The 27538-nt window shown below is 31.5% G+C and overlaps 1 protein-coding gene across 4 annotated transcripts in view; it reads left to right on the forward strand.

Moving 5' to 3' along the window:
* The first annotated feature begins 604 nt into the window (after positions 1-604).
* milt (trafficking kinesin-binding protein milt) overlaps positions 605-27538 on the forward strand; it is a 32806-nt gene continuing 5872 nt past the window's right edge. Inside the window, exon 1 of one of the 4 annotated variants that reach the window (XM_071889742.1) lies at positions 605-1377. The gene's annotated coding sequence lies outside the window, so the exon portion shown is untranslated. Of the gene's footprint in view, positions 1378-22047; positions 22233-23169; positions 23302-26154; positions 27487-27538 lie in introns of those variants that run through there. The other 3 variants (XM_071889743.1, XM_071889744.1, XM_040715300.2) reach the window with 3 other exon arrangements.

Raw genomic sequence — 27538 nt, forward strand, 5'->3', positions numbered from 1 at the left:
GTTGCGTTATTATAAAGCATAAAAGTTTCGTAGTTAAAGTAGATAATGTGCCTTTCGAATGAAAAAGGATTTCTATCAGCAAGACTACGTTCTATGATAAATGCATTTGAAAGGAAATTTTATTTATTTCTATGTTCATAGTAGTTCATCGTTAGTCAGAACGTATCTCCATATAAAAATGAAAGGGGATTGCTTTTATCAAAAATTTATAGTCTAACCTTCAGACATCCTGAATAGAAGGTATGCACTTGCAAACAAGTTTCCTTAATATCATTCTCAAAATATTTTTTTAATGAGATTGTGAGCAATGAAAATCACTCATAGCAACTCTAAAAGGGGCTAAGTAAGAAGCTAGGCCTAGCCGAAATACTTGTTGTCTTCTACATAACGACAAAAAACGACTTAATTATTCCTAGATCAAAGCTTGAATCGATTCATTTTATGATTTGCCATCATTTCCCTTGTTTATTGGCATATTTTCAAGGCAGGATTTTGATATATATTGCAATTTTCCATTTTATTTTTGCAAATAAAGAAATCAAGGGTCAACACATAATAATAGCATGAAGTACCTCATGACTCGAATACCTGCGATGAATCATGCAGTATGAGGATTGACATGAATCGAGTCAATATTATATATATGTAATCTGCCTTCAATATACATGTACGAGAAGTAGTTTGATTTTATTTTTGCAAAGTTTTGTACCTACTACCGGTTTTTGATACTTCTAATATATATGTGGAATTCCTTGGGCTGTGCGCCGGAATCATTCACACACTCTCTCGCTTGCCGACAACTGGATTATTTAGTCTATAGTCTATAAGTCTATAGTCTATACTATACTGTATAATAAATAATAATAATAATTCATACATGGAGAGCAGACTGCTGCTTAAGTTGTATTGGCGAGTGTGTCCACCCTTGAAATTGTATGTAGCACAACATTGCATTTGTTTTATACTATGTTCTTAGGACGTCAGTGCTTCCTTACTCCATGAAAGTGACGTATTATTATTATTATTTCTACTGGGATGACTTTTTGATCGAAGCAAAAAGCCTTTCCCTTTGTGTGATATATTATATTAATAATATAAGTCGCAAATGGTCGTATTTATCAGCATATAAGAAGAAAGTAGTAAGGTAGGCCCTCTCCTTGTCGTAGTGTTCTCGTCCTCTTCTCCCACTTTAGCACACATACAGCATACTATTTTTGTTCAAATTAAACTACAAGTCTCAAAATTTGTATTACTGATAAACTAAAGTGGTGTATAAGAGTTGGAACTCACTTTGGTCACTCATGATACATCTGGAAGGACTTTAATGTACATATTACTGAGGATGCACCATTGAATATATAGGCCCAAGGAACGAAGGTAAGCCTTGAATAAATAATAAGTCTTGCCTCATTCAGTAAAGGTATATTGCATCACAATGAATGAGCAATTCTTGAGTGTGTATTTTATTTCATACTGAGAGAGAATTCAAGAGAGTTTTTTCACTTTCGTACGACTTATTAGTTATTTATCATAATCGTTATATGTATAATGCACACTTCTTTTGAAAAGAAAGGCGACATCTAACGTAAGATAATGCTACTAACTCCACGCAATTTTGGACGAGTGCCTAGTATATAATATTCCGTTCATTAATTTAACACATCCATCATAATCCATTTTTCCTCATAGACCTCTTTTCAAATCTATTTTTTTGAAGGCATTACTTTCATAATCTAAAAATATTTGCTTGCTTAATGCCGTTTCATACATTCATGAAGTTATTATTGTTTCTTAATAGATTATAAATTATAATTATAGTTCCCTCTCCATTGAAATTCTTTATACTCAAAGATGAATGTCTAAAATGAGATTTGTTGGTATTAACGTATCGATTGTATGTAGTATTTACACTGATCCTCTTATTTTTTTTTTGTAAATATCAAATATATAGATGTAAAAAATTCACGTGTGACATGGTAATTCAGACAATATTTATGGAAAAAAACTATTGCGAAATATAACATTTATTTTTATTTAGCTAGTGAAGAATATTGATGGTAGGTATTAAGTGTTTATTAAAGAAATATTTGCATTCTTGATACGTATACAGGCTAATGAGTAGCACTACTTGTGTGCACATTATGTGAAAACTTATTGTCTAATATGTACATAATATTTCCAAAAAGGAAATCATAAATAATAATACTAATTTTTTTTTTTAAATTGTATGTGCTTAAGGCCTTAATGGATTGAGAAATGATGAATTAAGTAGACTTATCAGACAGAATTTCTCGTTTTTAACGGTAAAGGAGACAATATATAACATTGTAGGATATTAAAGTATTATTCGACTTAATAGAATCGTTCATTCATGGAGAATAACTGTATTTGGTCCTTCATTATATCGATACTTAATATGTATATGCATAAATCGGTTCTGTTCAAAGTGTCTCTTTTTGTCTTTCCAGCACTTGAAAACTGGTTTATTTCTTTATTCACTCGTGTTATTCTTTTGAACACCCACGTTAATTTGGTTAATTGGGTTGGTATGTATTAAAAGACATTGAAAAGGGTTTATTTCTCTATTCTAATTATTAATTATTTGAATTAAAATAATTATTACAATGTCCATAATATATAACAATTACAATTGACAAGAATGCCTTACTCCACCCTAGCATATGGCATAAAATGTGTACACATTCATTAGTTAATGATTTTTTACCTGCGTGCCTTTGTTAAGATTGTATTGTAATTTGTCTCCATTTTTACATCTCACAGTAATATATTTATTTCATCCATCTCTTAACCTTTTTTCAAAAAAGTGAAAGAAAAAAGGCCTAAAATCAGTTGGTAGCTAGCCAATTCTTTAAAACTGTGAAATAACGACTATTCTTAATCTCATGTTATTAGTTAATAGTTATCATCAACTTAACAAAAGCTGATTTCGAGTACAATCAATCATCATTCAGAATACTAAATAGGAACTCTTTTCCTGGGACTCCAGATATAAAAGATAAATCCGGACAACGTTTGACTTTATCAAGATGAATAACGAGGGCATTGTGATCGAGTTAATGTCGATATGTCAGAGGTTGAGAGTCTGACCAAACCATTTGGTTTCAGTTTTGCCTTATAAATATTAACAACCCTAGAAGTGAGGCAAAGAGCGACTATTACTGAATTAGCTCGAATAGGAAATGGTGCTAGGCCTCTAATCAACTCAACTGGGTACCCTAGCACTACCCTCTAAGATTTACTAAAGCACCTGCACGAATCCGGCTACATCACTAGAAGACCTCAAAAGCCTCTAAGTGACAAAAATAACTATAGGTGGATCGCCGAGAGAAAGGTTGAGGGCATACTGAACTAGAAGAGATGTAATCATGGTTGTCGTCTCGAGTGAGGGAGACATCATCCAGCCTTTCTTCTTCCAGACAAATTGAAAGCTCGTCCAGAAAAACTATTGCTAGGCCAGATGAACAAGTAACGCTTAACCTAAGGTGACCTTCTGCCAGTTCATCGACAAACGCCGCATGATATAAATAACCTTCTCAAGAACACTGTCGTCCAGTGGATGAATAAGCTAGGCCTCTTTATTTGTTCCAACACGACTCTTCACCGACTCATGGCGCCAAGATTGGCTCCAATCCAATGTCCCAGCTTTCTTTGACGTCGAGACTTGACCTTCCAGCTACCCCGATATAAACCTTTTTGATTTCTACGTCTAGGGGGGAGTTAAAGGGCAAGGCTTATGCCAAGTTCACCCTTCTGCAAAGGTCTTCAAGGACAGTATAGTGCGTTAGGCCAAGAAGCTGGATCCTGTTTACGTCAGAAACACCTCTACCACCTTCAGGTACAAGATAGAGCTCGTGGAGGACGCCGGCGAATTAAATAAAATTTCTATGCTTATATTGTTAAATAAAGACCGTAGGCCTTGAGCATGTAACTGTAGTTATTGATCTTGAGGAAGTAAAATTTTGACGGGATTTATCTGATAGACCTTGTATATAAAATACAAATCTTAACCCATCTTTACCCTACTGTGGAATTCTTTTTCATTGTTAAGTAGGTATAACTATTCACAGCTGAACAAGAGGTATTTTGAGTTAAATCAATCAACGTTAATAATACTCATAATAGGAAAAGACAACGAAATACAGTGTACATTTTTATGTTAGTGAAAAATCGACAGTCGACGGTAAAATAAACTGTATATATTTATTGCCATGGAGGTAACGCTGAGTAGACTGTAGTGGGATAACACCGTGATATATCGATGATTTTTTGATTAATTTTTCGTTAACAGAACGAACAAAAAATCAGAAATTGATTTATCTTAAGTCATTGTAGGAACATACATATATCATTTGTCTAAATATTATAAAGTGGATGTATATATTGGAAGTTATGGTTCCATGAGAACAAATGAATAATATAATTTTTTTATTCTTTCTAACATAAAAATAATAAATGGCACATTGTAAACTTTCATAAAATTTGACATTTTGGCTCTCAAGTACATATACAATATTTGTATTCGTAGATATTTCTACGAATTATGACAATTTTTTTTTTAAGAATTTAAAGATCTTTTTATATATCATTCATGCCTTGATCCTCTAAGAAGTACTTTTGACTTTTAATAAGCAATTATCTTTATAAATTTCAATGAAATAATTAGCTTTTCTAATAAATATCCGGAGGATATATATATATTTTTTTTTTTTTTGGGTCTTGGTTTTTGGTGTTTTTTAAAAACATAAATTCAAAAATTTTGACAAAAAATATCAAACAGCTGCTCAGTAAAAATTAAATTTATTGGAAAAAAATTTCAAAAATTCATAGCTATGCACAAACAATTACTTTTTTTTTCCAAAAAATGCACGTCTATTCACAAAAAATTACATTTCTAGAAAAAAAAATTAATGTTTTGCAAAAAAAATTCTAAGCTCCACAGCTGTTCACAAAAAAATTAATTTTTTGTTAGCAAAGTTTCAAATATTTACATCTATTAACCAAAAATTACATTTTTTGACTACAAATTTCAAATATAAAATATTTTGGAGAAAAATTTTATTAATTCATAGCTATACACAAAAAAATTAATTATTTTGAAAAATAATTTGAAAAATCAAATGAAATTTCAAATATTAAATTTTCTAGTAACAAGTAAAAAATCCTTAATTGGGGGATATAGCCCCTCTAGCCCCCCTCCTGCGAACTCTCCTATATATCGAATCATTAATGACTGATACTGACATTTCTCTTCCTTCCGTATTATTTTTGGTAGAAATAAAAGTAATTAAAGGCTTGATTGAATGTTGCATACTTCCTTTTATATGCCTTTGTCAATTTTTTCTGGATTTTGTTGCCTTGATGGTTGCGCCCACTTCAAAATAATGCAACATTTTAATTAGATGCGTTATATGTCATTACAGCTTGAGCACCTTGTTTTTGATGATTAATGCATTCAAATTTATATGTATTTAAACGAACCACAAGAAATAACTTTATTCATCTTTGTATAAAGATTAATTACTCCCATTATATTCGACTTTTATAGTACTTTTATGTATAGTGTTGGATTGGTCCTACGACTGATTGCCTCATCAGTCTCCTCTCCCCCCCTTCAGTCTTTTTTTTTATCAGTCCGATCTTTTATAACCATTCGACGGCTCCTGGGCCAATACCTCGTATAATAATAAATTCTAGCCTCACACTTCCTACTTTGAACTTAAGCTATCTTGTCTCTTTGAAAGAGGCTTTGTTGCACAGATGAAATACTAATTAGCTAGTTCGGAACTTCGTCATTTGAGCTGTTGTCCGAAACGTTGGAGAGGATGAGGGGCTCTATTTAAAAGGCCTAACTGGACCTGGAGGAGTGAGAGAAATCCTCTCAAGTCCATGAGGGCCCATGCAAGAGATCTCGGGGTTTCACAACAGACTGTCCAGAGAGCTATCAAACCACTAATGAAAGAATCCCATCTCCTGCGTTTTTAGACTCTTTTTGAAATCTATTATATTCTTTTTGGACACTTTAATAATGTATTTTCATTTAATTATCCTACTTTTCTAGTCCCAAATCTATTAAAATAAAAATGAATGAATTTTACAAATCTAGCCATTTTGACGGATTTAAGGTATACATTACTTTAATTGAATTCAAATATTACTATTTATCATTGACATTAATTAGTTTTAAATGCAGGTGTTAAGTTTTTTTATTTATTAATAATGCATTTTGATGAAGTTACATCAGGGTTTATTGGAAGTTACTTCATTTTATGTAGTAAAATATCGACTTTGAGCTTCTCAAGATGGCGTCTCCTTCAATTATTATGCAATAATAATTGAAGACGTCAGAGAAAATATAGACTGCGTAGATAGTTGGCTAATAAAAGAGACTATAAAATTGTCCTGTAGACATCTATATTTAGGAAAATATTGATCACGTGTTCTTCGTTTCGCCCCTTACATAGTTTATTGCTTTGTGCACACTATTGGCATTTTGTATGGTCATTTTCAAACTCCTTGTGATATGTATGCTCCCTTATTTAGTATATATATATCATGTAGGCATATACAAAATACATGTTTTGTTGTCTACTTATTGTTAGTTAAGTTCTCTGAGATACTTACTTATTCATATGTTGTTCATTTCTCATTATGATATCATCCTTGATATCTTCATCTCCAAGTGTCTTTGATGTATCAAAGGGAGACGAGGATACATAAAATTATGATAAATGTGTTATTTTTAATAACTTTCATAGGGTGAATAAAGAGAATGGTATTGGCCTTTGGGATCTTACATCTGATATCATGTAATTATATACTCAACTTTGGAGCACAATTTCGTATAATACTTAACTGAGTGTGTTGTCTACTCGAGTTGGCCTTTAGTATAATTAAGCTCGTACTTTAGATTTGACGTGAAAAGACAGGCCAAATCTGAAATTATAAGATTCATATTTGAATAAGAAGTGTCGATACATCTATAACTTTGTTTATTTCAAATTAATATTATTTAACACGTTATACCTCTATTAACAGGTTCTCAAACCCTTCCTGCAAAGGGAATACGAAACAAGGCTCAAAATCAGTTGGTAGATTTAAGATAACCAATTCTTCTTCCCAAATATAGAATTACCATTCAATAATTGGTGATAATTACGTAAAATTAAACAAGAGTTAATTCAAACTCAACCAATCAACGTTCATTAGTGTTGGATTGGTCCTAGGCCAGATTGCCTAATCAGTCTCCCCTCCCCCCTCTTCAGTCTTTTTTTAATCAGTCCGATCTTTTTTCCCATTTAACGTTCCTTCGGACCGATACGTCCGTCTTTCGGCCATACCGTCCTAGCTATCTGTATAGCTATTCTTCACTCATAGCTAGGATTGAATAATAAAAGAACCAAGGTTAATAGAAATACAAGGTTATACCTAATGTTGTGTCGGTCCTTATTTATTCAGTCCAGGCCAGTCATAGGACCGGCCCTATCAGTCCTTGGGACCAATCATTGGAATTTTTCATAAAAATATTGATGGTTATTAAGAAAAATATGATATATGGAATATTTATTAAGATTATTACACATATCTTGGGAATTTTTTTGTTTTCTTCATTACTATATAGTACGAACATATTATTATGTTAATTAGTCATATTATTTATTTTATTATATAAAGGCATAATTAAAAAAAAGGGAAGACACCCTCATTGTTGTCACGAGGGATCGATTTTACCTTCTGTAAGGACCGACAAATCGGACCGGACTGGACCGTAGTCCTCTGTCCTAAATCAGGAACAACACAACACCGGTTATACCATAACGCTTTTCCAACTCATGTTTGACTTCCACCACGTTTTTAATAGTGACGTCAAAGAGTATATACTATTACTAAGAGTATCTATATATTGCCTTCCTTTACTGTTATACTCTATGACGTAGAAATCTGGCTGTCTTCCACAGCAGTCGGTACCATACATCAAATTGAAAATTATGGGAAGCCTGATTATATGATGGAATAATCATATATTTCTATTAACCTTCATAAAAACTAAGAAAATAATAAATGATAGCTAGAACGTATAATACGTGATAAGTTCTAACCACACACATCGTACTTTCAACTTCGACTATATCGTTTCTTGAAAGAGGTTATGTGTGAACAGCTGAAAAGACATAGTTAGTAACTACGTCATTTCAGCTAGTTCAGGACCGGTTAAAAGACTGACAAATTTTATTAGGACGAGATTGCAGTCTTTTTCAACCGATCTTACACAAATGTTCCCTGATAACGCTTCAAGAAGCAGAAAAATCGACAACTGACTGCAAAATACTTTTTCAATCTCAAGGGGTGTCTGCAGGGGGTTGCCTGGAAGAGCTTTAGCCAGCACTCCCCCCCCCCTCCCAAAAAAAAAGATTTTTTCCTTTTTACAAGAAAATTTAAAATTTTACTTTTTGTAAACAGCTGTGGATTTTTTAATTTTTGAGAATAGCTATGGATTTTTGAAAGAAAAAAAAATCCAAAAACCAAGCCCTCCCTAAAATATATTCTTGCGGACGCCCTTGAATCTTTATTTTACTTAAATAACACTGTGTTAAGCTCCGTTTATATGATTGATTGTCTTGGAATCGAATTGGACTTAAGTTTAATTAAACTAGACTCGAACTTCAGCTCAAAGACTTGATACTTTTAATAAACTACTCTTGAACATCTCTAGACTCTTGATTTCCATTATATGTAGATCAATGTCTTTTTAACAATACCTCTATATAATAGACTTAAAGCATCTTTTGATAAACACACACGGTTGCATGTATACTCCTACTTAATATTTATTTATACAGTCATTTAGCAAATAGGCTGTCATATTGACTCATATACATAATCTAAAATCTGGAATAAGTAGAATCATCTATCAATACATAATCATTTGTGAATACGGAATGAACAATAACATATGAAAATACAAATAGATACATTCGAAGGGGCTTTTTGAGAGAAAGTCGTACCCATTTTTTGATTGACAATTTTTTGTCAAGCAGAATTCACTTTATTACCGATGATTTTGATATAAAGTTATGCTGTTATTATAAAGATTTTTTTACTTCATCTTGAGTAGGAAATGGTATTCATCCATTAATTAACCTAAGACAAAAGGACGTGAGAAATAAACTGATCCTGAAGTGCGATTATACTTTTTTTAACAAGAGATAGTTTTCGTTATTTGTGTGATTTTCTCACACATAATATAGCCACTTTCTAACTTATAATTAATTATTATATACATGTATTATTTCAAATGAGCTACTCTTTTGTGAAGACTATTAATAGAGATGTGAAAATTTTAGAAATCATCGTGAGTGATAAGAAAAAATGTAGGTATATGCTGGTAACTTAGACAAACACCACGAACAAAAATTGCTACATGAGTTATAATTATCCTTGCTCGGTAATATTAGACCTTATAATTTTCAAATTAGGGAGGAATAATCAAAGCTGTAAGCCAAAGATGTTAAACCACGTGATCAATATTTACCCAAATACCGTTGGTTAAATAATTTTTTTTTCCTGGTAAGGACGTTCAGTCAACTTGAATATCGCTCCATAACTAACCATGCAACAACCTCCATGAATTCATGGAGGTTAACCGAACTAAGTTCTGCGAAGAAAAGAAGTTTCATACGTTATGTGTGTAAATAATAAATTTTTTTTGGATGACTTGGTTTTTGAATTTCTTTTGAAAAAATCCAGTTATTTACAAAAACCATATCTATTCTCACTGAAAATTTTTTTTTTTGGAAAATAATTAGAAAAATTTAATTATTTGGAAACAAAATTTGTAAAATTTCAAAAATTTAATATTAAATTTTCTAGTAAAAAGCAATGATTCCCCTGTTGACCCCCTGCAAATATGCTATTTTAGCTAACAAGCACATTTTGTCACTTTATTTTATAGCTTTGGGGATAATTAATTAGAGTACTAATATATTTTTAGTGCACAACACATACTTTTTTTTCAATATATGCTGCCGAAGATTTAAACAATTTTCACATCTCTATTTACTAAGAATGTAACTGTAAAAGTGATTTTTAACAAAATAAAAGATAAATGACCAATTATGTACTTAGATATTAATTGGTTATTTAGTCATTAGTTTTTGGTTGTCATCAAATTTTTGTCACGATCTTTAACTGAAAAATATTTTCTTGCTCCATGTAATATTTTAAAGGAAATATTACATATCTTCCATGAAAATGTATAAAATATTTGCTTATAAGAGGAAAAGCTTTTAAAATAATAATTGCATTCACTGCAAAATTATCTCTCTCTCCCCCCCCCCAGTAGAAGTACGTGGATTAGTCTCACAATATATTGCTTCTTAGGAGTTTCTCTGAATAGTTTCTCCTCAAAATACATATACGTATGTAATATAAAATTTTCACAAAAACGTGAAGATAGTTTTATAAGTTTATGCATACAATTTCAATTAGTGAATCCGTGAGAATGCTACGTACATGGAGGAGAAAAGAAGGTCATGAGAATAGAAAATAGGCAATGACATGCCTCTCAAATATATAATTATATATCATTTTCTCTTTCCCGATTTAGATTTCCTATTCTAAATAAATTAACCATTAATTGAGGGATGTAGCAGTCTAAAAAAATTGACGTCTCATCCGACTCTCACCTAAAGATTAACAAAATCGGACGCAAAAGCAATCCCAAAGAAAAATATTTGCCTAACTTAATGGTACCATCATATATACATCAGTAGTGTTGTGTGAGTCCGTATATATTCGGTCCAGTCCATTCTTAGGAATGGGATGGTCAGTTCGATACTTATGACTACCGGTTAGAGCGGTTTGATATTCAACTTCTTTTGAAATTTTTGATTACAGTTAGTCTTTACTTAGCTAATATAGATACTAAAAACATATTTTTAGTTATTTTGCATTAAATAGTTTTGATAGACATTTTTCTTACCTATAAAAAAGTATTTAAAAAAAGTTTGATTCTAAAATTAGATGATCTGCGTATAGCGCGCATTATTTTTTTACATTTTCAGAAAAGAAGTATCAGATTTTTCTTATGTTATTCACTCTTTTTGCTACATAGGGTAGTTTTAGAAAGAAAAAAAAAAACTCTTTATTAATCTTTTTATATTCAATTAGAATTCATTCGTATAAATTGATAATTAATGCTGTATTTTAATCCTTATTTATGAAATAAAGAACTTTTGTCTCCTTTCAAACTTTGAACAGGATGTGCTACTTAAAGATGACATCGTAGCAAAATGAAATTTGCATAGATTATTTTGTTACCAAATCCCAAAGTTTCCGAACTTGCCTAATCGAATTTGAAAAAAGTGGCAAAACAAACCGGCCAACTTGCAAATGATTGCAGTGGTTGGATCGGATGCACAAAAGTCGATCTCGTCTTCCTTGAACCTAGTGAGAAGTTGGATTCATCCATCTTTATTAATTATTTGAGAAAATATATCTTCCCCTTGGGACAGGAGAACCTATGCAAAGGACTGGTGGCTACATCAGGACAACGACAGCTGTTGTAGCTCCAAAGTCACGCAAGATATTTTGATAAATGAAGCTCCTAGCTTCTTTTCAAAGGAAGGTTGACCTCCACACTCATCTGATGCTCCATTAATGGACAACACCATATTGGAGATTTGAAGAAAAGTCTCAGTGGTATCCCATTCAGAAGTAATGATCATTTGAAGGGGACCATAGTTGACGCTTGATCCAGTTTAATTTTTTTTTAAATTACATGACTACGGATTCTATTTTATAAATTATAAAATTGCATAGTAATATCAATATAAATTATAGTTCATTACAATTGTGATATGTTTCTTATACTATTTATACGCCAATCAAAATGATTTCCCGTAGTAAGGCTTTTTGAGATTAGCAATATCTTATTCTAATGAAATACACATAATCTTACATTATTATTATTATTATTTTAGAATATAAAGATCATTTCAAAGACTTCTTCTTAATCTAGAAGTTAAACGTAAAAGATATTCGATTCAGTTGGCTGTAATCAATTCATTCACATACTCATTGAACATAAATGCATAAATTAATGTTAATAATTATATCCTTATCCTGGGATAACTTCGTAGAGATAATATTGTCACAGGTGGCTGCTAAACGAATTATTTCTTCTTTTGGTTTAATTTCTTATCTTAATGTTAAATGAATATAACTATTAATTATTCTATATAATCATTATAGTTAATAGAAAAATAATTGAGTTTTGTTTTGGGTGAGTTTTTACCACACAGTCTTTAATTAATTCCCCCTCTTTAAAGTACCTCCACCCTGGCCGCCAAATATTGTACCAGGTGGTCCATTGAAATCTGAACACTCACTAGTTCAATAATGAATTAAGATCAAGTGATTGAAATTTATTTATATTTCTTTATATTAAGGAATGAACAATTAGTTACGAAACACAACCAACATGAGCTCTCTAGCTTATACACAATTCGAGAAAATGACACTTGAATGTGATCGAAGAATTTCCATTCGCACACTCCAAGCAGTTGGGCGTCCTAGGACCACCGTCAGCAAGTTCGAAACTTTGGAGAGGACAAAAGTCTCTGTCTAAAAAGGCAAAGTGGACCCGGATAAGCTAAAAAAAACCAGCCCAGGCCAATCCCCTCAAGTCCATGCATAAAATATCGGGGTTTCACACCAGACATTCTAGAGAGCTATCAAAAAAGTGGGTGGAAAGAGCCTTGTAAGGATGTAGAGGCCACTCTTGACCTTAATAATGAAAAAACTCATTTCCTCCGTTGCAAAACTCTTATGAACACTTTTGGCCCTTCTAAAGCCCTGATACCAATCCCCTTGACTACACCTTTAAGGTGCATGATCGAGGGGAAGGCTTTTTGTGTCCATTATCAAACACCGAGGCCTCAAAGCAACTGTCAGTCAACACTGTGAGGCCATGACTGATGAATACATCTGCAGCGGGTGCCAGGCCTTTCACCGCCACCTGGAAGTCATCCTTGTCGTCACTAAGAGCGGCTATATTATGTATTAAGATAGCGCATACAGACATCTATTTATAGTATTAATTTTTTGAAATTCAATTGTTAATTAATCAATTATATCTTGTTGAAGTTTTAAATTCAAAGTGTTCAGATCTTAATGTACCACTCGGTAATATGCCACTATGAGTTATTTGTTTAATGTGTTTTTTAAAGCAAACTTAAATTTGACGTATTACCAGGATCAATTTTTTTTTTTTTTTTGGGGGGGGTTGGCTGTGTCGGAACAATAGGGACTATTGTCTCTCCCCACTTTTGCAAGATTTTTATAGTTATCACAATGATAAAAAATCCTCTTGTCTAACAAATAATAAATGTCTTAATTTTCGAAAGGAAAAAAATCATTTCCCCTTCTTAAATTAAATTCTTCTTATTCTCTTTGGTAAAATTTTAACGTAAAAATTAAAAGAAAAAAGTGTTTTATCTTCTCTAAAAAAACTATTTGGTATTTATAAAATACATTATATCTTTCCAGACAAAATTTTCAAAAAAAAACCAGCCTTCAACCAAAAATAATTATCTTGCAGTCACCCCTAATGACGTCACTATTATTTAATTTGCCCATCCCCCAATCGAAAATACATTCTGCCACCAGAGGAGAGGGGCTTAGGGGCATGTGTTCCAGGCCCCGTCCTTGATTGTGGCTCCACGCTGGATAATATTTTGACCGAAAGTTTTTGTTACAAAAAGACCATAAACAGTATAAAAGGGCTATTAAAATACCAATTAAAATGAGGAGAGGTCATTTACAAAAAGTAATTTTTTTCCCCCTAAAAACGTCATTCAATGAAATATACAGCCAATTTATTAAAAAAGAGCCATAAAAAGGATTTACCTTATATAAAAAACTCGTCAATCGGAATAAAATAAGGAAATGAAATTTATATGATTTCTTAAAGTAAGGATCTTTGTCTTTTTATCTTTGCCCCAGGCCCCACTTTACACTTAAACCCGGTGGCCTAGCGTCTTACAGTAAATATGTATATTTAGTAGACGTTGACGACTCACCAACACATTGGTTCAATGTACTCCTGTGAAATAATTAAAATCCATTATAGGATGCTGCATACCTTATTCAAATGAATATATGAATAATTATGTACTTTTCTTCCCTTTGTGGACAAGACATAATACATTCTTAAAGTGATCATAATACTAAAATCCTCATTTATGTTATTAATTAAGTTATTTAAAATAACTTTATATCCATATTATAATATTCAAGGTGACCAATTGTTGTGTTGTGAATACTTGTGCTTTTATATGTACAGGGTTGCCGAGATCAATCCGGACAAAATTTAAAAGTGTCGTTCTAAAATTGTAGACTAGATAGAGATGTTAGCAATAAAACAAAAATGATTTGCTTGACATTTATGTATTATTTTATTCAATATGGCTGCTCTCGGTGGCAATCACTTTCTCGATACTGGCCATGAAGCTCTTGCAGGCATTCTCCACATCTGCAGCAGAGATCCTCGCCAACTCCTTTAATCCTCGCCAACTCTTTTATGGTTGGCTTTGAGCAAACCTCCCTCTCCAACTTTCCCTAGAAGAAGTAATCCAACTTGGTACTGATGAACTCTTAGCTGATCTTGGTCGTGTGGCAGGGGGTAGAGTCCTGTTGCCAAACGTAGGGCTCAGGGACGTTTGCCTGCACCCATTGAAGCACTGTGGACCTCAATCACTCCACATACACACACTAGAATTGACCTTTTCTCCCTTCTTGAAGAAGAATGGTAGCATGACCTTACCTGTGCTGGTGATGACGCCCAAGACCATGATGGACCTGGAGTTCTTGGACTGACATAGTTTTTGGACGTGGAGAGCCATTTATCATTTTGAGAGTTCCTTTAGTGTTCAATAGTGAATATTTTCTCATCTGAGAAAATGATGGGTTGACCTGCATTAGACGTCTTGACCCTAGAGAGCGGAGTCTTGCAGTGGGCCAACCTTACCCCTTCTGTTCTTCAGTCAACAGATGACGCACAGACAAATTGTAGAAGGTCATATCAAGCTCCCCCAATGCCTTTTGGATAGTGCTGGGAGCCACACCCTTCCTCTTGGTCAGTATTATCTAATTCAAGGATGGATCAGCTGTCGCGGTCCTCTTCAGGCTTACCAGAAACCTAGGAGTGACTTTACGATCCCTTCTGGCGCTATGTGGGGATCTTTCCTCCATTTTTAAACCTGGTGTAGATGTTGTAGACAGTGCTCTTAGCGTATCCCGTGAGCTTGATGATAGCTACTGCTCCATGGCCTGTACGAGAGAGTTCGATGACAGTAGATCTTTTGGTTTGCTACTTGACTGTAAGTGCTTATTTTGATAAAACATTGGAATAATATTATACAAAAGACTGCAACCTCTTAGTTGAAACACTCTGATGTGACCTTTGTGCAAGGATACCAGTCTTATTATCAATTTAATTTTGTCCAGATTTACCCTGTACAGTGTGCCTAAGTAAAAATGCATCATGCATTAAAACTGAAATAAATTATGAACAAATTAATGTAAGACAATGAAACATATGATGAACTTTGATGATTAATTGATATTATGCCTAGTCTTTGTAAAAATTACAAATTTAAGGATTTTTGTGCTGATTGACTCTACGGCTCTGTATATACTAATATTGTACATACATACATGAGGCAAGGTCATTGTGGAGGGCTTGTATTTATTTTGAAAGACCCTTTTTTACACATAATAATGATTGCATCTTCTTATTATAAGGTACGTAAAACCCAGTGATTAAGGCGTGAACCCTTAATACGAATATTCTTCGTTCTTGGTGCACAAGTCCCAAGTTATTCCTTTAATAGTATACAATCAATTATATTTTTAGCAGAGAGATTTTGTGGGTCCCTTGAGATCGGGATTATACGGGTTCTACTATAGTTATATATAATTTATAGAATATTATAAATATGTGAGAAACAAACAGACATGACATTATTAACAAATATAAGAAAGGGAGACAAATGGATTTATATATTAGTGAGTGGTACGAGTTGGTACACTCTTTACTTTTTTGGAATACTACTTCTCAGCTTGTACAAGTGATATTGAGATCTAAAGCTTTAAAACAAAGTGTCAAAACGCAACTAACTGTTAGCTTGGGATAGATTTCCCGTGCAAGAAGTCCCTTTTTATGGTACCACAGATGACGTAACTTTATTATTTTCACCATAAAGTATGTAATTTTTTCTTTCTTCTGTAGAATTCACCTTGTTAATTCAGTTAAAAGGCTGAATTCATGGAGTAATATAGTTATTGAGTAATATTCAAGCATAATCGACGCCAGAGGCGTCCGTGGGGGATGGACTGGAGGTGGTGTACCTACCCTTCCCCACCCCCACCCCCAATATAAAAATTTAGGAAAATTTAATTTTTCAATTTTTTTTCAAATTTTTTTTTTTTTTGTGATAAGCTATAGATTTTGGAAAATGTTTTTCCAACAGATTAAAGATTTGATATTTCATTTTTGAATTTAAATTTTGATTTTTTTTTAATTTAAATTTTGAATTTTTTATTATTTAAATTTTGAAATATTTGTCCAAAAAATTTAATTTTGAATTTTCGTAAACAGCTGTTTCCCCAAAAAAAATAGAGAGGAGTTATTTATTAATTAAAGGGCCCCCTCCCCTTCTGACGGTTATGGATTTTATGCTTAAATATGCAAACTTCAAAAAAATATTCCACACCAATTTCATAATATTGTTAATACGACTTTAGCTTTAATATCAATGTTAATTTTTGCTCAGTAGTGATTAATTACACCATATCCAACAGCATTTTTGCCCACTGGCTATGCCTTACATTTATTATTGTATTTTAAGCCATAGAACTCTGAAATGACTATTAAAACCGTCAACTGGAATAGGTTATAGTTTTAAAATCAAATTCTTATATAATATAGTTACGATTCACAGCCATATTTCGACGTGTAATAACTATCCACATATAAAATGCAAATATATGTGTGTGTTTGTACGGAAATCCCGCCGAAGAGTTTATAATTAAATTTAATTTCTTACTGTCTCGGACAACGCCGGGCAAATATACTTTGCACCCTTATAAAAAAGGGTGCAAAGTGACATACCAACACCAACATGCAATGGGAATAATACTTCAAATTTTACAGTCTTTATTTTTGTTTTTTTATTAAGCAGAAGAATTCTTAATTGATGAATATCCGGGGCAATGCCGGGCATACCTACTCTAGTATAGATGAAAATTAAAAATAGTAGCAATTAATGAAAAAACATTGCAATATTCGAAAGATAAATAATTTTTTAAGTTACCTTGTATTCCTGCAAAATGTGTCAAATCATACAAAAATCAAGTAAAATGAAGTATATCATATTTGGAAGCAAATATCCAATCAAAACCTCAAATTGTAAAACACTAAGAGGTAGTCGAATTTCGGTCGAAAAATTCAAATTAATTCGTAGCATCATTTTCTTATGATATAAGCTTTCCTTTGAGCTTGGATTTATTTCATTTCCTAATGTAATCCTATTGAGTTTTGCTGTGATACCAGTGCCGTGATTCTTCAGACAAGTCTGGACGTTAATCCATAGTTTATCTTGTGTACAATGGGCATGTCAAAAAAACAACAAAAAACTGAAAACCAGGCTGATAACCTTGACAATTTGAATAATGTTTTGGAGGAGAGAAAGAATACTGCTCATGATGTTTCATTTGATCATCTACAATCAGTTGTGACAAGGGAGGAAGGAGGAGAAAAGGAAATAAATATGCACATTTGCTAGAATTACTTCGATATCGATCCCCAATTCTACTCTGAATCAGACAAGGACTTACAATTATAGCTCACCAAGGAATCCTCAGGATTAAGCTCCGTCTAATATAAGCAAACACGAATGATCTATCAGATTATGAATAATTGTATCTATTTAGGAAAGGATGTTCACAACTCAGGAATCAAATCATAATAAAGATTGGTGGTGCTAATGTCGGGTTGATATTGATGTACGTTGCATAAACGAATTTTTTAAAAACTTTACAAGAAACTAGATAAATAAATGGTTTATGGTCCTTTATAAATTAATTCGATCCATTGTACCTTATCCGCCATCTTCTTGAGATTACTTATTTGCCATCGAATGGTGCGATTAAACGAAGCAACGTATTGAAAAAAAAAATAGACTAGGTGAAAGATTAAGAGTATATCTATATTTAATATAAATGACGTCAAATTGATTTCCCCAATAAACATCCAGCATTTCTACGGGGATCCCCCAAATACTTCAAGACTTCCGCACACGCCTCCTGTAAAATTTTCTCTCTCCGTAAATTGGCATTTGTTAAAATACCTATTATCTGTTCTGAAACTACTTAGATTGGCTGTGCAATATCATACATTTATAAATGTATTCCTACTTAATAATTAAATACATAATAGCTTAAAGCGCCCTCTATGTATGATAATAACCTCATTTTATTATTTATAAATTTGTCATTACCATTATTATTTATTATAAATAATTTTTTCTATTAATGAAATAAATTTGCGCTCCGGAGTATTTATAATAACATCAACACTTACTTCTTTCAATCTAAAAGGATGATCCATTAGGGAAATTATAGTATTTCATTATGTGAGCATGAGGTACATGTGATTAGAGTGAATTGAATTGAATTAAATATTTATATTTTTCCAAAAAATCTTGCAAATTGTCCAGAAAAAGGTCTATAAATAGTAACATGGGTTCAACTAGAGAGTCATCTAGCGAGTAAAAAATAATTTATGAAAATGAGTCCGCGGGTGCACAGTACATAGTGACACTCTCACTCATAAACCAATACAGTTTGTTTATCAAACACCCTTAAATGCCCTCAAAGGGTTATATTTAATTATTAAAACACTAACTTCCAACTAAAAACATTTATTTTGGATTTTTTGGAAAAAAATATGTTCATTTTAAATCCTTTTTTGCTCTAATTCTACCGAAAAAGATTTAAATGCGCTTCTTTTGTACTCTCAAACGCCTTTAAAGGTCCTCAAAGTAGTATATTTAATGATTAAAACACGAACTTCCAACTAAAAACATTTATTTTGGATTTTTTAAAAATAAATATGGTCATTTAAAAAATTTTACATAAAGGTAGTGATGTACAAGTAATATACAAGTGGCACCGTCTAAAGTGAATGAAATCTCGCAGCCGTTTAGTTAAACTCATATTAAAAAAAAAGAAAAAAAGCAGGAAGTACTTTATATAAAATTCAACTTAAAAAAATGAATGTGACTTAAGATGAGGTTTAGAAACGACCTAAAGTCATCAAATCATATTTATTATTTATCAATCTGTGTATTTCTTAAGGGCACATATTATCTAATTATTGAGTAAGTAGCTAAGTGTGAGTGTGCTTAGGAAAAAAGGCGTGTAACGCCAAGGATATGTTGGGTTTTTATCTTCCACATTATTTAAGCAAAACTTGTATGTTGCCGACACCTAATAACTCTGGGCCATGCCGGGTACTACTGCTAGTTAAAAAATATTATCCTTTAGGGAGTTGTTTTACTTGGTTCTGCGACAGTGTTTAATGACTAATATATAGCAAGGTTAATAGAAATACAAGGTTAGACCATCATGTTGGGATATGCTAGTTTGTAATATATAGATATATATTTCTGATGTGCCAGAGAGTACTTTAGCTCGTTGTTGAATCCTATGTAAAGTTACATTTATTTTTATATATATATATAAAGTACTTCCCATTTTATTTTATTTTTTGATCAAAACTCCTGCGAGATTTAATTATTTTTTCATAGCGTTTTTATACAATATAGTTACAAATACAAATACTCTATAATTTTTTTCTTTTAATATGACACATTCGCTCGATTATGATTCTTATTTTTAAATTAAGTATCTACACTCAAAAATGACTTATTTTCAAAATATCTACAGACGCACCTTCCTTTAAATATAGACTCTTTAAGAAAATTAAAAGTTAATTTTAAAAAAATCAACCTCTTTTTTTTACAAAAAATATTTTGAAGTTGTTAAAGAAGGTTTCTTACTATAACAAGTTTAGTCAGCAACGATTTTTAGTTCCCAATGAAAATTTACTAGCATAATAAATGACGTCATGGGGACCCCAAATACAGGAATATAACGATAGATAATTATTGAACCCCCTAAATTTAGCTTTAATATATAAGGAATCAATGAAAGAAGCAAAATTAAATGACTACAGTTTTTACTTTTGATAAATTAAATTTACTCAAACAAATGTGCAAATGACGTCACTATTAAGAGGAAAAGAGAGATTTTCTTTTTCTATAACCTTATTCTGGTTATTTTTTTTTTTTTAAATCTATAATAAAGCAATTTAAAAAATATAAAAATATTGAACTGTATTCTAGATGACTTAATAAATAATTATTTATCTTTCGAATGTTGGAATGTTTTTTATCATTCCTTATTACCTTTAATTTTAATCCATTTAGTAATTTCACATCAAAATATGGCTTTAAATCAAAATTATACTCTAAAAACGTGATTTTTTTAAAAGGCTGTAAAGACCAAACCTATTGCAGTCGAAGGTTTTAATGGTGATTTATCTACTCTACGGCTACAATTATAAATGTAAGGTTTAGCGAGTGCATGTTCCAAGATCTGAATTTTGTTATATCGATAAATAATAATAGAAAATATCACAGCTTGATATTTAAGATTAAAATACATTTTTAATTTATTTTTTTGGAGGGTTTTGGCTTAGTATTTTTTCGTTTATAGTTCTCTTTTTTTGTTGCCCAACTAGCGTGGGCAGCTTGCTTCCTAGATACTGCATGACTTCAAACATTAGTATCTCACTGAATACAAAACCAATTGACTCTTTTAAAATCTAAAATCAACCATGAAGGAAATTAATAGATTACTCCAAGTATGTAAATTTAGACCCCTGAGTCACAACTTAGGATCGGGTGCACTCATCATATTCAAAGACTATTAAGTGACTATGCTTCGAAAGAGCTGGAGTACAGCTCGTAGAAACTTGTTGAAAATGGAGAAACCTAAATTGTTCCGTGTGCTAACTAGCCCCGCTCTGCCCCAAGAGACCACAGGGGGTAGCCTAAAAGCTGTATTTATTATTTGAAACTAAAATTATTTTTTCAAATTTCTTGTTAATAGCCATAGGTTTTTCAAATTTTTCTCCAAAAAATTTAATATTTTGTGGACAGACTTAGATTTATAAAAAATATTGTGAATAGCTATGGATTTTAGAAATTTTTATCCAAAAATTTAATATTTTGTGAACAGCTTTAGATTTATAAAAAAATATTGTGAATAGTTTTGGATTTTTGAATTTTTTGTTAATATTTGAATTTTTTTTCCAGTAAATTTAATTTTTTTTTCCTATAAATTTACTTTTTCAATTTTTTTTTAGAAAAATTTAATTTATTAAAATTTTTCCAATAAATGTCAATTTTTGGATTTTTTTTCAAACAAAAAAAATGTATATATTATCCTGCGAACTAACTCCCTTATCCCACTATGTCCTTTTTTAGTCATAGAAAAACCTTCTACATCAATTTTGAAATATAAAGTTCAGCTCTTATATCTCAAATTTTAACAAAGCTCTTAGCATCTAATATAAAGAAGTCTACACATTTTAGATTGTATCATGTGCCGTTATTTGTATGTATATATAAGTGTTCTGTTGCCATGTATCCACCTGTGAGCAATAGTTGTTAGATCTTATTTATACTTTTAACATCTATATTTATATATATCCTTAACGTCTTTTTAGGTCCTAGCTAAAGAATGTATTTATAATAAATGTAACATGTATATTAATATAAATTCAATTATTAAGAACTTGAATAATATAGTCTCCATTAAGTACGCACACCCTCTAGCGACTATTTTAAGAACAATTTATGAGCGCGTGCAATAGAAGTAAAAATTATAATAGATTTATTTGGCAAAAAATCTATGAAGAAGTTCCCCCCCCCCTCTTCTTATTCTTCTTGTTTTCAAGGAAATTTTGTCTTAGTTGCTACTGGCTATCCTGTGTATATAAATGTTCTTCAGTTGAGTGGTATGACTGAACCGTATATTAATATTGTATTATTACACTTCTTAATTTTATGGATATAGGCCTTTTGGTAAGGATATTTATTTAAATAAGTCATGATAGGTTTTTGTTTTTTTTTAAATCTTGTTTTTCCTTCTTTCCATCTATCTCCTTTTTTATTTTCTCTCTTTAGCTCTCTTAGCTATAAAAACATGTGATTTGACAACTTTTATATTGCATCATATGAATGTCCTCTTATTACGTCTAATGTAGGTTGTAACTAGCTAGATTCTACGTGCGACATGGATAGGGAACGGTTAATCTAAGAAAATTACAAATTTAAATTAGCACTAAGTGTATATGTACTTTTATGGTCTCTTAGACCTAATTGATGCTTTATTTTATTGTTAAAGATATGATGATGACTAATGGATTCAAATTTTCCTCTTTCGAACTCCTGAACGCGTTTTTCCCAAAATGTTTATTGCCTTAAATGTTAGTTACTCATTTCAATAAGTTTGTTTGATATCCTGGAGTTGAATTTACAATTTTAATCTCCGGTATTAAAATATTATCTTATCAAATGTATACATATTTACAATGTACATGCGATATGTTTAATCCAATGAGTACAACATGGGCTTTTATTCGAGAGTGCATTTCCTTGTATTGATAGTAGGTTGTGAAAACGTCTTCTCAAGATACTATTATTGGAAGAGTGAGCCCAAAAGGTATTTCCGTCTAAATATATGATTGTCGATTGAGTTCATCACAATATTTAAGGTCGATTATAAATATGTAGAATGATCATATTAAATCTATAATGAATCTCTCACCGTCTTATCTTTTTTTTCTATAAAAAAAAGAATCATATATCAATATAATTCATTTTTTATGATTATTTCTAATCCTTGAAGTGTTGTTAAAGTTATAACTAAATTTAGTAAAACCTATGTTTAGAAAATGAATTTTCAAATATTGACACTGTTTCTTTTACGTTCATTTCTTTGTCCTTATCTTCTCGCCCCTAATGCAACAGAAGTTTACTAGTATTAGACATCTTTAAGTTGTAACATGAAAGAATCAATTTAGTTCTTGGCAAAGAGATTATTTGATTGAAACAATAAATTCCTCACTGAGAAGACGGAAGAAAAACCGAAGTAAGATTAAGTTATACACACCCCATGGCATAGTTCGTATCTATCATCATCCTGTATTATTTATAATATATTAGTGATTTCTTCATAATAGATTAATTTATATTTGTATATAAATATGTTGTATACAAATAGTTTGTAACATAAATTTTGGGGACATGAATGATTGTTTGATGTGGTTCTCAAGATCTACTTTTGAAGTCCCTTAATCAAACTTATATTCAAGGAGGGGGATTTCTTTTCGAGTCGACTCTGAGAGCGATTTAATTATTTTTTAATGACTTTTTTTTTTTTTGATAAAATCCCGAAATTTAAATTACTAAACTTTGGTTTCTAAAAAAAAATAATATTTTGTTTTACATCAACCTTCCGTAGTCAGAGGTTTGGGAGGGAGGACACATTAAAAAATATATAATTGTCAAGCACAATAAATTTTGAATGTGATCACAATTTTGCAGTTTTAGTAGAATAAATTTTTTACTTTTATTGATATCTATATTTCAGTTGGGGGACAAACATTGTTTGGGCTACACGGCCTGCTAATCCCCCTTGTAGTCACGACAATGTCTCAATGTCATGACCAAAACAAAGTTACTTGACTAATATTTTCCTTTTGTAAAAATATTTTTTAAACTCGGGCGAGGGGGCCTAGACGAAATACTACCGGACTGTTCGAGACATAAGATGTGTGCCAATGCTACGAACAACTAAAATTTTAATCTTTTTATATATAAATGACGAATTTACTTTCAATTTCAAAAATCGGACTGATCGAATTTGTAATAAATTGACGTACATAATACATAAAATGTTTAGTTTGATTAAATGTTCCATATCAAGTGGTCCATTAAAATCTGAACACGTTGAATTTTAAACTTCAACAAGATATAATTTATTAATTAACCTTACAATTTCAACAGAATTAATAGTATAAATAGATGTGTGTCTGAGCTCTCTTGAACTCATATGTCAAGGTATTACTGTATATCAAAATGAAGTGATAGCTCATTGCTTCTTAGTTGACATTTAAAATAATGGCTGGTGTTGTAATTAAATAAGTAGCCGAACAAATTATAACTTGTACACGGTATAAATATATATTGTATGTGGTCATGTCATCTGGTTCCTCAATTTCTCATGATTTCTCTCCTCTTTAGTGATTTATATATATATAAACTATCATCATCGTTTGTAATTAAATTTATTTGGTAGCTATATTGTGTGAGCTTCAAATATTGTAAATGGCATATTATTATTTAATTTATAAAATTAGGAAATTGTGTATAATACATATATATTTTTTTTAAGTCTTCAATCCACAATTGTTACACAATTAGTCCACTAATTAAAGTAGTTGACACGTAGATATACTTATATACATACATATATAGGAGGGGGGAGTAATGCAGTGTGACTGAGTTACTTAATAAATCATGATTTTTCTAAAGGTTATTCAAAACATTTCTTACCAAATCATATTAACTATATTTATAGAATAATATTTCATCAGTAAAATGCATAGTTGATGTACAGCGTTCATGATTGTGATTAGTTTTAAAAAAAGTATTTTTCTCCTCCTCTTGCTACAGTTATGTGAATGTCTAAACTCCATTCAGAACTTTAAATATTATCTAGAATTTATCAACCTTTTAAGGTCTACTTAATATGTAGGAACAAGAATAATCAGTATTGCATACATAATATTAAAATGGTATCTTCTTCAATATCTTAGAATCACTCAACTTTCCTCTCTTATTAGTTTGAATTGAAGTTAAAAGGGAATCATATTTGTATAAAAATATATGATATCGTTAGTAAGCTTTGCTTGTATTCACTAATTAATAAGCAACAAATCAGCTCTTTTATTATCATTTGTAACAATGAAGCCTTCACATAATATATATAGAAGAGCTGTCGTGATTTATTTTGAATACATTTTGATTATGTAGTTGTTAATTGTTGTCTTGACTCCTTTGAAGTGCTCTTCATTCATTCCTATGTTGAAACATTTATCTGTCAACATGAATAGAACATAATAATTGAAGGAAACACCATCTTGGGGTTCAAAGTTGATATTTTTACTACATAAAATGAACAAATTTCTAATAAGTCTAGATTAAACTCCATCAAACGGTTTTTAGAATTTAAAAAAAATTGAACATTTGCATTGAATACTTCTTAATACCAATGATAAACACGATATTTGAATTCAATTAATGTAATATGTACTGAAAATCCCTCAAAATGGGTAGATTTGTACAATTCATTATTATTATTTTATCGATTTGGGACTAGAAAAATGGGATAATTAAATAAAAATACCTTATTCTTTCAATTGTAATAGTTATTTTTTATAAACAATATGGAAATAAAATATGTTATAACGTTGTTACAACATATTTTTTAATACATTTTAGGTTCAGATTTGTAATAGTACTAGGCAACAGAGGTATCGATTTGTGAAAGAACAGTAAGGTTTAAGTTTATTCATTTGTTAGCCCCATTTTTAAATTCAATAGTTCACTATTTTCTATAATACTAATATAAAAAGATATTTTATAGCTATAAAATACAGTTGTTTAGGGCCCTAAAATGGCCGACAACAACAATGCTGACGTCAGATGAAAACACTCTATAGCTAGGATGATGATGCAATTTTCATGCAAAATTTGTAGATTAATTATTAGGATGGCTTTCTATCCTTTAGTAGACATGATAAATTCATAAACCTATACACAATTATGGGGAGGGGTTTATTCTACGAAAAATATTTCCAATATAACATAAAAATCTGACGAAATACATACAACGTGGGGAATATTTTTTTAGAATTGATATAATTGAGACTGCTCATACAAACAATTGGGGATTTATAATAAAAGGAAGGCCTGGCACCCACTGCGGATGTAGTTCTCTATCATGGTATTCCAGTGCTTGCTGATAGTGGGTTTGAGGGCCTCGGTGTTGGGATGACGGACACTACATGCCTTAACCTCGATATGCAACCATAAGGTTTAGTCGAGGGGGTTGCCACAAGGGCTGTAGGGGGACCAAAAGAGTTTAAATAGCCATTCAAAAGATCTTTCTTTCCTGGTGTCAAAAGTAGTCCTAGAGACACCCTACTTTTTTTTGAGTCTGCGAATGGAAATTTGTCGATCACGTTCAACTATCTTTTTCTCAACTTGTACCTAAGCTAGAGAGCTTAAGTTTGTTTTGTTTTGTAACTAATTGTTTATGCTTTAATATATCGATACATGAATGATGTTAATCACTCATTCTACATTAACGATTGAATTCGTAGGTATTCAGATTTCAATGGAGCACCCGGTATAATTTTAGTGTTTTATCTTTTTCATGGAATTCTAGACTGAGTCTAGATTTCCGTACCTCTTTTTAGAAACTAAAAATTGTCAGAAGAAATATTTTTTGTATTTTTTGAGCAAGACGGTAATTGTATATAACGACAATAATGCAGATTCATTACTTAAAGAAGGACATAAATTATGTAAAATAAGGGATCGCGTAAATAATGAAAGGCGTTAAGGGAGGGGATCGATAGCTTTTCTGCTCTATAGAATGATTACTTAGTGAGGGGGGATTTTGGATTTAACAGAGGGCGCTTTTTGTTGCTCTGTTTCTCTCTCTCTCTCTCTCTTTTCTGTTCTCTTTTTCCATTCCATTCAGACCATAGTCCATACATACATGATACAGACTACTGTGGCAACGATGAGCTGAATATAAATGATTGTTCTTATTCAACATTAAGAGTGCAGCATATGTATGTGTTAATTGTTAAATTTGGCAACGTTGTCGCTTCCTTGGACTCTCCTGCGCGTTTAGTTGAATTAGAATTAGTCATTTGTGAAGAGTCCATTTCCAGTCATACTAATAACTAATTAATAAATGAATAGTGATTGAATGAAGTTATCACGGTGGCTTCCTTCAAAGATTCCTGGTCTCTCACAGAAATCTCCTGTTCGGATGACATTCCGGAAGTGGAGATTGTGTCCCTGCTGAAGGAAGATAAGACCCCTTGTTATCGACTTAAAGCAGATTATCGCACTCAGTTTGTTGGGTATTCCAATGAGGATTTCTCCATTATAAAGACTCCTGTTCTCTCGCAAGAGGCCTCGGAGGCCACAGCCTCCATTTCAGCAGAGCAGGCTCAAGCCACTCTTGATTATTTATGTACATACATCTGTTTTCTTTTTTACTGTTTAATTGATTATTCTCATATATT

The sequence above is a fragment of the Lepeophtheirus salmonis genome, chromosome 6 (assembly GCF_016086655.4).
Source record: "Lepeophtheirus salmonis chromosome 6, UVic_Lsal_1.4, whole genome shotgun sequence".
NCBI classification, from domain to species: Eukaryota; Metazoa; Arthropoda; class Copepoda; order Siphonostomatoida; family Caligidae; genus Lepeophtheirus; species Lepeophtheirus salmonis.